Genomic DNA, 9,996 nt, shown 5'->3' on the forward strand with positions numbered 1-9,996 from the left:
CTTAAAGGTAAATGGATTAAATGATCCAACCAAAAGACATAGACTGGCTGAATGGATACAAAAACAAGACCTGTGTATATGCTGTCTACAAGAGACCCACTTCAGACCTAGGGACACATACAGACTGAAAGTGAGAAGATGGAAAACTATATTCCATGTAAATGGAAATCAAAAGAAAGCTGGAGTAGCAATTCTCATATCAGACAAAATAGACTTTAAAATAAAGACTATTACAAGAGACAAAGAAGAACACTCCATAATGATCAAGGGATCAATCCAAGAAGATATAACAATTGTAAATATTTATGCACCCAACATAGGAGCACCTCAATACATAAGGCAAATACTAACAGCCATAAAAGGGGAAATCAACAGTAACACAATCATAGTCGGGGACTTTAACACCCCATTTTCACCAATTGACAGGTGATACAAAATGAAAATAAATAAGGAAACACAAGCTTTAAATGATACATTAAACAAGATGGACTTAATTGATATTTATAGGACATTCCATCCAAAAACAACAGAATACACTTTCTTCTCAAGTGCTCATGGAACATTTTCCAGGATAGATCATATCTTGGGTCACAAATCAAGCCTTGGTAAATTTAAGAAAACTGAAATCATATCAAGTAACTTTTCTGACAACAACACTATGAGACTACATATAGATTGCAGGAAAAAATCTGTAAAAAATACAACTCTATGGAGGCTAAACAATACACTACTTAATAACCAAGACACCACTGAAGAAATCAAAGAGAAAATTTAAAATACCTAGAAACAAATGACAATGAAAACACGATGACCCAAAACCTGTGGGATGCAGCAAAAGCAGTTCTAAGAGGGAAGTTTATAGCAATATAATCCTACCTTAAGAAACAAGAAACATCTCAAATAAATAACCTAACTTTACACCTAAAGCAATTAGAGAAAGAAGAATGAAAACAAAAACAAAAACAAAAAAACCGAAGTTACCAAAAGGAAAGAAATCATAAAGATCAGATTACAAATAAATGAAAAAGAAATGAAGGAAATAATACCAAAGATCAATAAAACTAAAAGCTGGTTCTGAGAAGATAAACAAAATTGATAAACTGTTAGCCAAACCCATCAAGAAAAAAAGGGAGAAGACTCAATTCAATAGAATTAGAAATGAAAAAGGAGAACAACTGACACTGCAGAAATACAAAGGATCATGAGAGATTACTACAAGCAACTATATGCCAATCAAAAGGACAACCTGGAAGAAATGGACAAATTCTTAGAAAAGTACAAACTTCCAAGACTGAACCAGGAAGAAATAGAAAATCTAAACAGACCAATCACAGGCACCGAAATTGAGATTGTGATTAAAAACCTTCCGACAAACAAAAGCCCAGGACCAAATGGCTTCACAATTCTATCAAACATTTACAGAAGAGCTAACACCTATCCTTCTCAAATTCCTCCAAATTATAACAGAGGGAGAAACACTCCCAAATTCATTCTATGAGGCCACCATCACCCTGATACCAAAACCAGACAAAGATGTCACAAAGAAAGAAAATTACAGGCCAATAGCACTGATGAACATACATGCAAAAATCCTCAACAAAATACTAGCAAACAGAATCTAACAACACATTAAAACAATCATACACCATGATCAAGTGGGGATTATCCCAGGAATGCAAGGATTCTTCAATATATGCAAATCTATCAATGTGATGCACCATATTATCAAATTGAAGGAGAAAAACCATATGATCATCTCAATAGAGGCTGAAAATGCTTTTGACAAATTTCAACACCCATTTACAATAAAAACCCTCCATAAAGTGTGCATAGAGGGAAATTACCTCAACATAATAAAGGCCATATATGACAAACCCACAGCCAACATCATTCTCAATGGTGAAAAACTGAAACCATCTCCACTAAGATCAGGAAAAAGACAAGATTGCCCACTCTCACCACTATTATTCAACATAGTTATGGAAATTTTGGCCACAGCAATCAAAGAAGAAAAAGGAATCCAAATCAGAAAAGAAGCAAAGCTGTCACTGTTTGCAGATGACATGATAACTATACATAGAGAATCCTAAAGACGCTACCAGAAAACTACTAGAGCTAATCAATGATTTATTAAAGTAGCAGGATGCAAAATTAATGCACAGAAATCTCTTGCATGTCTATACACTAATGATGAAAAATCTGAAAGAGAAATTAAGGAAACACTCCCATTTACCATTGCAACAAAAAGAATAAAATACCTAGGAATAAACCTACCTAAGGAGACAAAAGACCTGTATGCAGAAAACTATACACACTGATGAAAGAAATTAAATATGATACAAAGAGATGGAGAGATATACCATGTTCTTGGATTGGAAGAATCAACGCTGTGAAAATGACTATACTACCCAGAGCAATGCAATCCCTATCAAACTACCACTGGCATTTTTCACAGAACTAGAACAAAATATTTCAAAATTTGTATGGAAACACAAAAGACCCTGAATGGCCAAAGCAATCTTGAGAGAGAAAAACAGAGCTGGAGGAATCAGGCTCCCGGACTTCAGACTATACTACAAAGCTACAGTAATCAAGACAGTATGGTACTGGCACAAAAACAGAAATATAGATCAATGGAACAGGATAGAAAGCTCAGAGATAAGCCCACACATATATGGTCACCTTATCTTTGATAAAGGAGGCAAGAATATACAATGGAGAAAAGACAGCCTCTTCAATAAGTGGTGCTGGGAGAACTGGACACCTGCATCTAAAAGAATGAAATTAGAACACTCCCTAACATCATACACGAAAATATACTCAAAATGGATTAAAGACCTAAATGTAAGACCAGACACTATCAAACTTTTAGAGGAAAACATAGGCAGAACACTCTATAACATAAATCACAGCAAGATCCTTTTTGACCCACCTCCTACAGAAATGGAAGTAAAAACAAAAATAAACAAATGGGACCTCATTAAACTTAAAAGCTTTTGCACAGCAAAGGAAACCATAAACAAGATGAAAAGACAACCCTCAGAATGGGAGAAAATATTTGCAAACAAAGCAACTGACAAAGGATTAATCTCCAAAATTTACAAGTTGCTCATGCAGCTCAATATAAAAAAAAAAAAAAACAACCCAATCTAAAAATGGGCAGAAGACCTAAATAGACATTTCTCCAAAGATATACAGATTGCCAACAAACACATGAAAGGATGCTCAATATCACTAATCATTAGAGAAACACAAATCAAAACTAGAGTGAGGTATCACCTCACACCAGTCAGAATGGTCATCATCAAAAAGTCTACAAACAATAAATGCTGGAGAGTGTGTGGAGAAAAGGGAACCCTCTTGCACTGTTGGTGGGAGTGTAAATTGATACAGCCACTATGAAGAACAGTATGGAGTTTCCTTAAAAAACTAAAAATAGAAGTACTATACGACCCAGCAATCCCACTACTGGGCATATACCCTGAGAAAATCATAATTCTAAAAGAGTCATGTACCACAATGTTCATTGCAGATCTATTTACAATAGCCAGGACATGGAAGCAACCTAAGTGTCCATCGACAGATGAATGGTTAAAGAAGATGTGGCACATATATACAATGGAATATTACTCAGCCATAAAAAGAAATGAAATTGAGTTATTTGTAGTGAGGTGGATGGACCTAGAGTCTGTCATACAGAGTGAAGTAAATCAGAAAGAGAAAAACAAATACTGTATGCTAACACATATATATGGAATTAAAAAAATGGTTCTGAAGAACCTAGGGGCAGGACAGGATTAAATACACAGATGTATACTGTACCAACAAAATGAAAATCTAAATGAATTGGACAATTTCTAGGAAAACATGAACTTTCAAAACTGGGGGAAGAATAGGAATAAAATGTTAAAAGACCAGCACTGTAGAAGAAATTGAAAAGTCTATGCACTGGTCCCAGATGGTTTATGGATAACTTCCAGATTATTGCTAAGAAATAGATCCTTCCCAAAATATACCAACTGTCTCAGAATATAGAAAAAGACAAAAGGTAAACAACTCATTTTATAATGCTAATATAACAATACAAATTCCAGACAAGAAGAGAATAAGAAAACTGTACATCTCCCACCTTCTCTCCCTCCTCCAGTCAGTAACTCTTCTTGCCTGTTCACTTGATGCCAGCCCCTGTATGCCAGCTGTTGCACTATACTAGTGTAGTTTAAGGTACTGTACTATAAGATTAGAAATGTTTTCTTTATTTTTTGTGTTTTGTTGTTATGTATTATTTTGTACAATCTTATTAAGAAAATGTCTAAAAGATATATACCCAGCCCCACATGGCCCAGCAGCAAAGCAAGCAAGTAATATAGCTAAGAGACTGCAAATGTGCCTCTCGTTCTTGTGAGTTCTTACAAGAATCTATATTTGTAGGATAAAAATCTGCAGTGACCCTGGGAGAGACTAATGGGCTACTCCTTGTGTTCTCTAGTTTGGCAAATTGGGAGGATGTGAAAGTGGGATCAGCCAGAAAATTTTAAACTATGAAATGAGATCATGTTTGGTTAGTCTACAATGTAGCCCCTTAAGAATTTCAGAAAGGAGCTGACTTCTTGGGAAAGGCCATCTTTGCTTCTGGAGGAAAAAGAAAATTGTTTGAAGGTCCTTTTAACTTTCTGATGTATTTTAAGCCCTCCATTGGACTTGGAAAATATGTTGTAATAATCAAATGTAAAATGTTTCAGCTGAGCAGGCTGTGCTCTGTTAAGCGATGTAACTTGCATGTGCCATTTAACATATCTTTATCAATGCAGATTTCATTCTAATAGGTAAATTTATCTTCCCCATGTGAGAGTTTCTTACTGATTCTTGGGAGGTCTGTGTGTTATTTTTCAAGTCCTTACCAAAAGAGGAGACTAGAAAAGATATTCACATTTAATGTTTCATCACTGGAGAAGAATGAGAAAAAAAATTTAGCCGGACTGTTGCCCCAACTGGACTTAATGTCCATTAAGTGATATTATTTAAGACAAAATATTCAGGATATTGTCAAAGGGACTGATGTCTGTCTACCACGGGAAGCCTAAGAATAAAACCACACCTCAGAATCGGTGTGTATTTCAGTTTCCCAAAGGAAATGAGCTGTAATACTTATCCTAGTAGACAGGCAAGCTTTCACAGGTAAATCTTGGGGCTTCACCTGAAGAGAGTGGGAAACTATTCCATATCCTTATGCTTCTAGAAGCTGGGTCCTAGATTTAAAAGGTTTAGGTTCAAAGGTACTCTCATTGATGTGGGGAGGGGAGGGTACCCCTTTAATATGGGCTCAGGGGTATCTGTATAGTAAAAGAACCCAGAGCCAGGCAAAGACTGGTCCAATAGGGCACCCATATAGAGCAGTTTGTGCCCCCAAACTATATTCATCTGGGGTTTATTTACTTTCCCTGTACATTCATTAATCTATTTTCTTATTCTCAAAGTTTCAGGTTAAAACTGGGTATTTCCTTGCAGTGAAGGTTTAAGGCAATAGTCAAGAGTTTGTTTTTTTGTTTTTCTGGAGTTTGGGGTTTGTTTGGGTTTTTGCCTTGAAAATCCTCTAAAAGAATTTAGAAAAGTCTATGTACCTTCTCATACATTGTTAGTTTGGCAATTAAAATTTTTCATCACAAGTTTAAATAACTGCTAAGAACATAACTTCTGGCATATTATAAATATTGCCATTTTTAAATCAAACTGTTATATCATTTGTTAAATACATTCCACAGAATATTGAGATTCATATACTTCATCCATTTAAAAAAACATTAACAAGATCTATTTTAACAGTCAAAACTTTACATCACTCCTTTTCCTCCTAGAACTTATAGTTCCAATCCACTTCCCCATAGAATTTTATAATGTAAATTTTATTCTTTTTTTTTTTTTTTTTTTTTTTTTTTTTTTATGGCTTATTCTGTTTAATTAATTCCTATTTTCCAGAAACATAAACTCCAGCTTGTCAAAAAACAAAAAACAAAAAACAAAAAAAGGGAAAACCATAAAGCTGTGCAAACTGTTAGATGACACAAAGTAATTGAGTGGTTCACATGCCAACTTTGTTGTGTGACTTGAGTTAATTACTTAATCTCTCAGTGACTCAGTTTTTTTTTCCTCTGTAAAATAAGGATAAGAACTCCTACATCATAGGAGGGTTATGAATTATAAATGAGCTAATATATGTAAATCATGTAGAGTAGTACCTTATATTTAATGTAAACATAGTTAGGGCTCAACCAATGTTAGCCATTATTTTCTCAAATAGAAATGCTAGAAAATGTAGTTTTCATAGAGTTTTTTGTTTTGTTTTGTTTTGTTTTGTTTCTAGGTATTTTTTAATTTCCTCTTTGATTTCTTCAGTGATCACTTCGTTATTAAGTAGTGTATTGTTTAGCCTCCATGTGTTTGTATTTTTTACAGATCTTTTCCTGTAATTGATATCTAGTCTCATAGCATTGTGTTCGGAAAAGATATTTGATACAATTTCAATTTTCTTAAATTTACCAAGGCTTGATTTGTGACCCAAGATATGATCTATCCTGGAGAATGTTCCATGAGCACTTGAGAAAAATGTGTATTCTGTTGTTTTTGGATGGAATGTCCTATAACTATCAATTAAGTCCATCTTGTTTAATGTATCATTTAAAGCTTGTGTTTCCTTATTTATTTTCATTTTGGATGATCTGTCCATTGGTGAAAGTGGGGTGTTAAAGTCCCCTACTATGAGTGTGTTACTGTCGATTTCTCCTTTTATGGCTGTTAGTATTTGCCTTATGTATTGAGGTGCTCCTATGTTGGGTGCATAAATATTTACAATAGTTATATCTTCTTCTTGGATCGATCCCTTGATCATTATGTAGTGTCCTTCTTTGTCTCTTCTAGTAGTCTTTACTTTAAAGTCTATTTTGTCTGATATGAGAATTGCTACTCCAGCTTTCTTTTGGTTTCCATTTGCATGGAATATCTTTTTCCATCCCCTTACTTTCAGTCTGTATGTGTCTCTAGGTCTGAAGTGGGTCTCTTGTAGACAGCATATATATGGGTCTTGTTTTTGTATCCATTCAGCCAATCTGTGTCTTTTGGTGGGAGCATTTAGTCCATTTACATTTAAGGTAATTATTGATATGTATGTTCCTGTTCCCATTTTCTTAATTGTTTTGGGTTCGTTATTGTAGGTCTTTTCCTTCTGTTGTGTTTCTTGCCTAGAGAAGTTCCTTTAGCATTTGTTGTAAAGCTGGTTTGGTGGTGCTGAACTCTCTCAGCTTTTGCTTGTCTGTAAACGTTTTAATTTCTCCATCAAATCTGAATGAGATCCTTGCTGGGTAGAGTAATCTTGGTTGCAGGTTTTTCTCCTTCATCACTTTAATTATGTCCTGCCACTCCCTTCTGGCTTGTAGAGTTTCTGCTGAGAGATCAGCTGTTATCCTGATGGGGATTCCCTTGTGTGTTATTTGTTGTTTTTGCCTTGCTGCTTTTAATATGATTTCTTTGTGTTTAATTTTTGACAGTTTGATTAATATGTGTCTTGGCGTATTTCTCCTTGGATTTATTCTGTATGGGACTCTCTGTGCCTCCTGGACTTGATTAACTATTTCCTTTCCCATATTAGGGAAATTTTCAACTATAATCTCTTCAAATATTTTCTCAGTCCCTTTCTTTTTCTCTTCTTCTTCTGGAACCCCTATAATTCGAATGTTGGTGCGTTTAATGTTGTCCCAGAGGTCTCTGAGACTGTCCTCTGTTCTTTTCATTCTTTTTTCTTTATTTTGCTCTGCATCAGTTATTTCCAGTATTTTATGTTCCAGGTCACTTATCCGTTCTTCTGCCTCAGTTATTCTGCTATTGATCCCATCTAGAGTATTTTTTATTTCATGTATTGTGTTTTTAATCGATGCTTGATTCATCTTTAGTTCTTCTAGGTCCTTGTTAACTGTTTCTTGCATTTTGTCTATTCTATTTCCAAGATTTTGGATCTGGGAAATAGAATCTTGGATCATCTTTACCATCATTATTCTGAATTCTTTTTCAGGTAGACTGCCTATTACCTCTTCATTTGTTAGATCTGGTGGGTTTTTATCTTGCTCCTTCTCCTGCTGTGTGTTTTTCTGTCTTCTCATTTTGCTTATCTTACTGTGTTTGGGGTCTCCTTTTTGCAGGCTGCAGGTTCGTAGTTCCCGTTGTTTTTGGTGTCTGTCCCCAGTGGCTAAGGTTGGTTTAGTGGGTTGTGTAGGCTTCCTGGTGGAGGGGACTAGTGCCTGTGTTCTGGTGGATGAGGCTGGATCTTGTCTTTCTGGTGGGCAGGTCCACGTCTGGTGGTGTGTTTTGGGGTGTCTGCAGACTTTTTATGAGTTTAGGCCACCTCTCTGCTAATGGGTGGCGTTGTGTTCCTGTCTTGCTAGTTGTTTGGCTTAGGGTGTCCAGCACTGTAGCTTGCTGGTCGTTGAGTGAAGCTGGGTGCTGGTGTTGAGATGGAGATCTCTGGAAGATTTTTGCCGTTTGATATTATGTGGAGCTGGGAGGTCTCTTGTGGACCAGTGTCCTGAAGTTGGCTCTCCCACCTCAGAGGCACAGCACTGACTCCTGGCTCCTCAATTTGGGATGATGTGTTGTCTATTCATGTATTCCACAGATGCAGGGTACATCAAGTTGATTGTGGAGCTTTAATCCGCTGCTTCTGAGGCTGCTGGGAGAGGTTTCCCTTTCTCCGTAAATTTTATTCTTGAAAGTATTTTATTGATCACCCTATCATAATTCTCTGCCACAAAAATAAGTAAATTAATGAAAACACATTTTATTTAATTTCCAGTGGCTATAAGGATCTAAATGCTAAAGTTTCTTCTAATTAGGTTATTATTCTAATTTTATATGTAGGTGATTTCGATAAGTAATTTCAAATTTAAAACATGTTTTTGCAGGAAGTGTATTTCTTAATGAGATAGATGTGGCTTTTTAAAATTAGTTCATATACATAGATGAACATTTTTCATTACTAGAGACAATTTATCAATTTTATTGCATTTTATGTAAGCATTTGAGAAAACTGTTCATATATATAACTAGGTGCAAACACAAGGAGCTTTATTATAGTCATGCCCTTCATTTCCTTTCATTTTTTACAAGCTACATACAAAACAAAAACAATAATCAACAAAAAATAATTTAAATCACCTATCCACTGACAACCCCTTTAAGTCTTCCTTCAGCTTTAAGGGAAGCAAAGAATTAGAACCACCTGAGTTGCAAAAGTCTTTGTTACCAATCACTGCAGCCATTCACTTTCTCAATACCAGCACCAGTATTCTCAAGTGTTCCCTTGGTGGCTCCCTAGAAGCAAGCAAGCAACCTGGGGTGTTTACTGTCCACCCCAGGACAATGCACATAGTAAGATCTAGAAGGGTGAGACTGAGGCATTTCCTTAACAAAGTGTGAAAGTGAAAGAGTAGAAGGGGAAGTCAGAAAAAAGAACTTGCAGACCACTGGCATATTATCAGGCAGATCAATTTTAGGAAAGCAAACATATGGAAATTGAGAATCCAGAATCATTGTTCCTGTTACTCCTTGGAAGGCCAGGAATCTATTGCCCCAGGCTGAAAACAGGTGGGATAGGTGAAAGGGGTAACACCCTGGTCTTGAGATAAATAAATGCTAACTGCAGAATGTTGAGGCATAGATGCCTAGCTGAGGCGGTGGCAATGACATTCAAAGTATATTTGTGGAACTATTTATCATTCCAGAGATTCCTAGAAATATTTGGCAATAAAAAATGGATTTCTTGCAGTCAATGTGATGGGATCCCAGAGTGTTTGAGCATATAATTGAAATAGCATCTGATTTTTAAATAACAGGAAAAAGCTGTTCCCCTTATTCTCTCAATTACCTAAAAGCAACGTGGAGAAGAAAAACAAAATGGAAAACTATCGTTGATAAAACCTCAAGATATCCATTACTCTTAACATATTATAT

Source organism: Mesoplodon mirus (genome assembly GCF_964341445.2).
Source record: "Mesoplodon mirus genome assembly, chromosome: 3".
Lineage (NCBI taxonomy): Eukaryota > Metazoa > Chordata > Mammalia > Artiodactyla > Ziphiidae > Mesoplodon > Mesoplodon mirus.